The 7,617-nt window shown below is 47.7% G+C and overlaps 1 protein-coding gene across 2 annotated transcripts in view; it reads right to left on the minus strand.

Annotated features, from left to right (window-relative positions):
• The window catches only part of LOC100083071 (sodium channel protein type 9 subunit alpha), a 94,112-nt gene extending 92,985 nt beyond the window's left edge, over positions 1 to 1,127 (minus strand). For both annotated transcript variants that reach the window (XM_029072111.2, XM_029072109.2), the window contains exon 1: positions 762 to 1,127. The gene's annotated coding sequence lies outside the window, so the exon portion shown is untranslated. The remainder of the gene's footprint in view (positions 1 to 761) is intronic.
• Between the last annotated feature and the right edge of the window lie 6,490 nt (positions 1,128 to 7,617).

Below are 7,617 nucleotides of genomic sequence, written 5' to 3' on the forward strand. Positions count from 1 at the left end.
CAAACAACTGAACCTACGCCTGAAGGGAATCTGGGACGTTACTTCTGCCACTGGAGCTGACAGCGGGATTGGCCTTTTCCTTTCCCTGTGGATTACCTGCTCTCTTTTCTGCCTCCTGCACTGCCCCCGACACTCAAGGCTGCCCCTTCTTGCTGTCCCTCCCCACCAGAGCCCGTTTGTCCCTCAGCCTACAGAATGGATGGAAGGCGGGATCATCCGTCGAGACCCGGGGATGGGCTGAGCATCCCTGTTTATTTTAAAAAATAGAAATAAAAAATCAAGTACGCGTGGGCTAGAACCGGTTGCAGCTGCTGGGCCTCTCCTTTACCTCGATGGCTTGAAGCTGCTGGGAGGAGACCTGGATTCCCCCCCCGGCTTTCCATCTGGGAGAGAGCCACACCTTCTCCCTGGAGAGACTGGGAATTGGAAGTGGAGGGAGGGTTGATGGAGCCAGCCCCTCTTCAGGAGACTGGATTTAGGGGGCAGCTTGACCTCCCCCCTTTCCCATTCTCCTCTCTCCCTGCCCACACCTCTGGAGGCTGCTTGGCAGTCAGGGAGGAGCGCCTAGCACAGCAACAGGCGGAGGCCGGTCTCCAAGCGACGACTGATTTCTGCTTCTCCCTTCCCACTCCTAAGGATGTTCCCTGCAAGGAGCAGGTGCCCGGGGGGTGGTGGAGGGCGAGAGAAGGGGGGTGTTGAGGGGGTCGGGGCCTGGGAGCAGGCCCCACCCTAGGCAGCCAAGCCAAAGGAGAGCCACTTACTGGTACCATGCCCGCCGGTCGTGCCTTCCACCGCCACCTGAAGGAATGCGTCCCCCGGAGAGACCCCGCTTGCCTTACTCCTGCTTTGCTTTTCTTCCTGCCTGCTCTCTCCGCCTCGGGTCTCCCGCCGCCCGAGGTCTCCCGCTGCAGAAAATGTCCGTAAGAGGTTGTTGGTGGCCTGCAGAATTGCGCTCTGCTGATCTGGAGGAGGAGGAGGAGGAGGGAAGGAGGAGGAGGAGAAGGAAAGGAGGAGGAGGAGAAGGAAAGGAGGAGGAGGAAAAGGAAAGGAGGAGGAGGAGAACAGCAGTTGAGAGCAGCAGCATCAGCGGCCCCTCCTCCCAACGTTGCTCCTAGCAAAGCCCCACCCACCCACCGCTGCCCTTCTCTCCTTCTCCCCTCCCTCCATCCCCACCCCCTCCCTTCATCCCGTGGTCGAGCGGAAAGACCACCGGTTTGCGAGTCGGAGGACGTGGGTTCTAATTCCGCCTCCGCCCCTGGGCTGCGGTGTGACCTCTAGCATGTCACCTAACTTCTCTGGGCCTCAGTGACCTCATCTGTCAAATGGGGATTAAGAGTGTGAGCCCCACGTGCGATGACCTGATTACCTTGTATCTATGCCACCGCTTAGAACAGTGCTTGGCTTTTAATAAACGCTTCACAAAAACCATAATGATTATTATTATTCCCTCCCTTCTCTCCTCCCCTCTCTTTTCCTTTCTCCCCTCCTTTGTCCCTTCTCCCCTTTCCCTTCCTTTTTCCCTTGTCCCTTCTCCCCTCCTTTTTCCCTTTTTCCTTCTCCCCTCTTTTTCTCTCTCCACTCTTTCTTTCTCCCCTCCCTTTTTCCCTTCTCTCCTCCCTTTTCCCCTTCTCTCCTCCCGTCCCCTTTTCCCCTTCTCTCCTCCCTTTTCCCCTTCTCTCCTCCCTTTTTTCCTTCTCTCCTCCCTTTTCCCTTTTCCCCGTCTCCCCTCCCTTTTCCCCTTCTCTTCTCTCCCCCTTTTCCCTTCCCTCCTCCCTTTTCCCTTTTCCCCTTCCCCCTCCCTTTTTTCTTTCTCTCCTCCCTTTTCCCTTCTCTCCTCCCCTCCCTTTTTTCCTTCTCTTCTCCTTTTTCCCCTTCTCTCCTCCCCTTTTCCTTTCTCCCCCCTTCCCTATGGCCTCACGGGCGGTGGGCACCGTGGGCTGGTCGGGCAGGGCAGCTCCCGCAGCATCTCCCCCACGGTGACCGTACAGGGGAAAACCCTCCCCTCTCCCCCGGGAATTTGCAAGAGCAGGGGAGGGATGAGCTCTGCAGGCTGACGTCTCCGTTTGGCCTTCCCTTCAATGCCCGCGCACCCCCTCCCTCCATTGGGAGGAGCAAGGAAGGGATGGGGGCGGTGGCAGGGAGAGGAGAGCGAGGGAGAGGGTTTTGGAACCGGGAAAGGGCTGGAAAAGGAGGAGGCCGGGCAGCATCACCGTAAACCGGGATCCTTCTTTCCCCACCCCCCAGAGAAGCGACACAACGGGCGGTCGAGGAAAACCCCCTCCAGGAGATGCTCTGGAAGCAGGAATCGCTGGGTGCCCGGCAAACTTGGGCAGAGGCAGAGTTACAATAACAATAATAATAACAGTACACAGGAAGGACTCAGTAAATACTATCGAATCAATAAATACGACCCAATAGTAATAATAATGTGTCAAGCACCGTTCTAAGCGCTGGGGGAGGCGCGAGGTCATCTGGTTGGCCCACGTGGGACTCACAGTCTTAATTCCAGTTTTACAGATGAGGGGACTGAGGCACGGAGAAGTGAAGCGATTTGCCCAAGGTCACAAGACGACAAGTGGCAGAGCCGGAATTAGAACCCATGATCTTCCGATCCCCAGTCCTGTGCCCTGTCTACTAGGCCGTGTTAGAATTGCCGTGGCAAGGGCTGGTAAGCTATGGGTGATTGATAGGCTCCGAAGAACCAGACATTTACTCCCCCTCCGCCATACACATACTTCAAAGCCTTACTGATGGCACATCTCCTCCAAGAGGCCTTCCCAGACTGCCTTTTCCTCATCTCCCACACCCTTCCGTGTTGCCGTGACTTGCTACCCTTGCTTTTCCCCCTTATCCCCGCCCTACAGCACTTATGTATCTATCTGTCATTTTATTGATTTGTATTGTCTGTTTATTTTTATTAATGTCTACCTCCCCCCCTCTAGACTGTGAGCTCGTTGTGGGCAGGGATTGCCACTCTTTATTGTACTTTCTCAAGTGCTTAGTACAGTGCTCTGCACACAGTAGGCGCTTAATAAATATGATTAATAATAATGGCATTTGTTCAGCACTTACTATGTGTTAGGCACTGTTCTAGGCGCTGGGAAAGATAAACGGTCATCTGGTTGTCCCACGTGGGGTTCCCAGTCTTCATTTTACAGATGAGGTAACTGAGGCCCAGAGAAGTGAAGTGGCTTTCCCCAGGTCACACAGGACAAATGGCAGAGTCGGCATTAGAACCCACCTCCTCTGACTCCCAGTGAATGAATAAGTGAAGAAATGAATCTGATGAGGAAGGGGGCACAGCGCGGCTCCATGAGGGCCGAGCAGACACCTTTTCCAAACGCAGCTGCAGATAGTGCCAGGCAAGGGGCACCACGGAGTCACTTATTCCCCATAGCAGCTTACAGCTTCACCCATCTCTCTTTGTCTTTGCTTGGTTTAGTTTTCATGTGAAATAACTAATAGTCCATCCACCGCCCATCACAGTTCACATAATTTAAATGCTTTTCGACTAGAGCGAAAGGAAAATGTGGGAGAGAGGAGGATGGGAACACAGACACTGGGAAAGGATGGAAGGAAAATCCCTCAAAGAGCTCACCGTCAACTAAGGGAGACAGATACAAATGATTTAAATAGGAAAAATGAGAATGAATTAGTAGGATGAATAATTAGACATATGCTTTAGTAATTTTCTTCACTATATTCACTTTTCTCCTCCCCTTTTCCATTCAGGCCTTTTTTTGAATCTGGCTGTCTAATTTCTTCCTGTACAAGTAGACCCTCAGCTCTGAATGACCAGAATACAGTATACCTTTCTGCCAGGTTACATTTCCTTGTGGTTGTCAGAATCATTGAGCTTCCAAGAAGCTTTCTCTGATTGACTCTAGCAGGAGTGTTACTTGCCAATATCCTCCTGGGGATTCCAAACTGGGTCAGCTCAGAAGAGCAGGCTTGAGGAGAACCGAGGAGAGAATGATTATGATATATGATCCCACCCTTCTAGCTAGACATCTCCTCTCCCACTACGCCACACCTTACACCCTTTAATAACTCTCAATGCGCCTTGTTCTCATCTCTCACTCTGCTGACCTTTTGCTCACATCCACCTACCTGGAAATGCCTCCCCATAGTAATAATAATAAGAATGGTATTTGTTAAGCACTTACTATGTGCCAAGCATTGTTCTAAGCGCTGGGGGAGATACAGTAATAATAATAATGTTGGTATTTGTTAAGCGCCTACTATGTGCAGAGCACTGTTTCTAAGCGCTGGGATAGATACAGGGTAATCAGGTTGTCCCACATGAGGCTCACAGTCTTAATCCCCATTTTACAGATGAGGTAACTGAAGCACAGAGAAGTTAAGTGACTTGCCCACAGTCACACAACTGACAACTGGCAGAGCTGGGATTCGAATCCATGACCTCTGACTCTCAAGCCCGTCCTCTTTCCACTGAGCCACGCTGCTTCTCAAGGTTAGCAGTTTGTCTTAGGTGGGACTCACAGTCCTAATCTCCATTTTACAGATGAGGTAACTGAGGCAGAGAGAAGTGAAATGGCTTGCCCAAGGTCACACATCTGACAAGTGGCAGAGCTAGGATTACAACCCATGACCTCTGACTCCCAAGCCTGTGCTCCTTCCACTAAGCCATGCTGCTTCTCCAACAAACAACTCTCCTGATCTTCCAAGGCCTTCTGAAATATCTCCCCCAGGGAGGATTCCCTCCAATTCCTTCATTCATCCTCCCTCTCCTCCCCACACCACATACGTTTATACCTGTTATTTATTTACATACATTAGTGTCTGTTTCCCCCTCTGGACTGTGAGCTTGTTGTGGGCAGGGAATATGGCTGTTTGTTGTTGTAGTAATAATATTAATAATGGTATTTGTTAAACGATTACTATGTGCCAAGCACTGTTCTAAACCCTGGGATAGTTACAAGGTAATTAGGTTATCCCAGGTGGGGCTCACGGTCTTAATCCCCATTTTACAGTTGAGGTAAATGAGGCACAAAGTTACATGACTTGCCCAAGATCACATAGCAGACAAGTGGCAGAGTCGGGATTAGAACCCACGTCCTCAGAGTCCCAAGCCCGTGCTCCTTCCACTAAGCCACGCTTCTTCTCTGAGCACTCTCCCAAGCGCTCAGTGCAGTGCTTTACACATAGTAAGTGCTCAATAAATATGATTTATTAATTCTTCCTCTACAAGCTCAATAAATATGAATCCTTTGTCTCCTCATATTTTATTCCCCAACTGCCACCATACCTCTTTGGAACCTCACAGACACACAAATACTCATAATCCCCCAGTAACACTATTGTACATAGGTGGGAATAATAGAATATTTAAGACTTCTAATGTACGTAACAAGTGTCTCTATGTCGCCCTAGATTGTAAGGTTCTTGAAGCCAGGGATAGTAGAAAATTTCTCTTGTGCTCTCTCAAGTGCTTAATTCAGTGGTCTGCACATAGTAGTTGCATAATAAATGCTGTTGTTTGAATGGAAGTATCAGGGAGTAAAATGCCAGCTTGGATGAGTACTCTGGAGAATGCCAGATTGCTTTACTCCATAAATTTTGCCTAGCCTTTCCTTTCACTCATTTTAGATCTTCTGATGCAGGGCTTTTAGCAGCATCCATCCACAAGTCAGACAAAGCCTATTGAGTTACCACTTTAATAGGTTTAACCTCCGCTAGAGTGTTTCAATTTGGCAACGTCTCAAGAAGAGCCCCCAGACTATCCAACGGAGCACAACCAGACATCCAGTCACATCACCTGTGTTGTGATGAAAATAGAAGCAGATGCTTTTTCGACCTATATTTTATGGTGCAATTCTTTAAAGTGCCCTCGCCATTCTTCACTCTTCCCAACTTCTCTGAACTGTACCCCTTTCTCATCTTGCCCACTTGGGACTTTTTGTTCCTGATGTTTCCCCAGCCTGAAAATCCTTGCCCGCGCAAATCTGACATGTATCCGTCCTCCACTTCCAAACCCTTCCTAAAATCATACCTTCTCCCACAAGCCCTCCAAATTAAGTTCACAAGCTCTGTCATATCAACCCAACAGCCACCTCAAGTTCTTAGATACATATTTATGTGTTCCATCAGCACCTATCTGTGTATGTTTATTTGTACTTTTAATTGCTCTGTTTCCATTATTTGTAAAAAATATTTGTCTTTCTCCCCTATTAGCATGTAAATTCTTCTATTTCTTTTGTATTTTCCCCAAGCTTCCAGTTCAGGCCATTACAACAAGTGGACACTTAAGTGTTGTTAGTACAACTGGCTCTCCCCAATTTAGGAGCCAAGATAGTCCCTTGCTTCTTAACACCTGAAGATTCATTTACTTAAGATGGAGTTAAAGTAGTGGGACAACACAGGACAGATTGGGGACTTCAGATATATTAAGAATCAATTTTCCTGATTCTTTCTTAATTATTGCCTGATGATTCAGCTGTCCCAAGAAGATGATGCGCTGGACTGTGAAAAACTCACTTTCAGTAAGGGCAGACACAGCAGAGATGAGGATGGGCAATCCGGTAGTGAATGGCCAAGAATATGAAGGAGTAAGACAGTTGATCACCCCTCACCTCTGACTCCACCAGGCCCTGACAGCTCTGCAGAGCAGCCAAAGACCACTTCTGAATCCTCCTGTTCTGTGTGCAGCATGTGAGTGTCTGTGCATAAGTATGTGTGAGTGTGGTATGACTAGCAAACCTGCCTGCTCTCTTTACAGTAGAATGTAAGCTCCTCGTGGGCAGGAAAATCTTCACTTCTTTTTGTCATATTTTCCTAAGACCTTAGTTCAGTTCAGTTCAGTTTCTGGTCTCTTTTCTGTCTCCCATTTCTCCAATCTTCTCTGGATCACTGACCACACCCCCTTCCAAATGAATTCCAAAAAATATTGTCACTTAATTGTATGGAGCAGCAGCACTGGAAATGGAAACATTGTGGGAACCTTGATTGTATCACCATCAAAACAGTTTTATCAATCAATTGTATTTATTGAGCGCTTACTGTATGTTCAGCACAGTACTAAGCACTTGGTAAAGTACAATATAACAGAAACATTCCCTGCCCACAGTGAGCTTTGATTTGGAGATTTCGCAAAATCCCAAATTGCCTTTAGCTGGGTCCTTCCCATCCTGGTTTCTACACTGCTAGAGATTGATTAATTTTATATTTGCTGCCTATCTAGAGATTGAGGCAATTTTCTGCTCCCAGATGTGATATATGGAGGTGAAAAATCTCAAGAATTATTACTCAGCATCAATGGAGTGATTCTAATGAGCTTAAATTTAGAAGCAAGCATTTTCTGTCTCCATTTATATACAACAATATGAAAAGCTGTTTTAAAAATCTAATCATTGCTATTCAGGATCAGGAAAGTGAATATACAAGTCAAAAGGCTTAGCCACAAGCAAAATGAAAAGTAAAAGAACAGAATGTAAAGAAAGAAGATGAGGAGGCACTGAGGAGTAAGCAACATGTGAAAAGAAAGACCAAAAGCATATGGGGATTGATAAATTAAAAAGCAATGGGTGGAAGAAAAATGAACGGCTTGGAGAAAGTAGGGATAGGTGGGAGATAAAACTTCAATATATTTGTATGTTG

This window comes from Ornithorhynchus anatinus, chromosome 9 (assembly GCF_004115215.2).
Source record: "Ornithorhynchus anatinus isolate Pmale09 chromosome 9, mOrnAna1.pri.v4, whole genome shotgun sequence".
NCBI lineage: Eukaryota > Metazoa > Chordata > Mammalia > Monotremata > Ornithorhynchidae > Ornithorhynchus > Ornithorhynchus anatinus.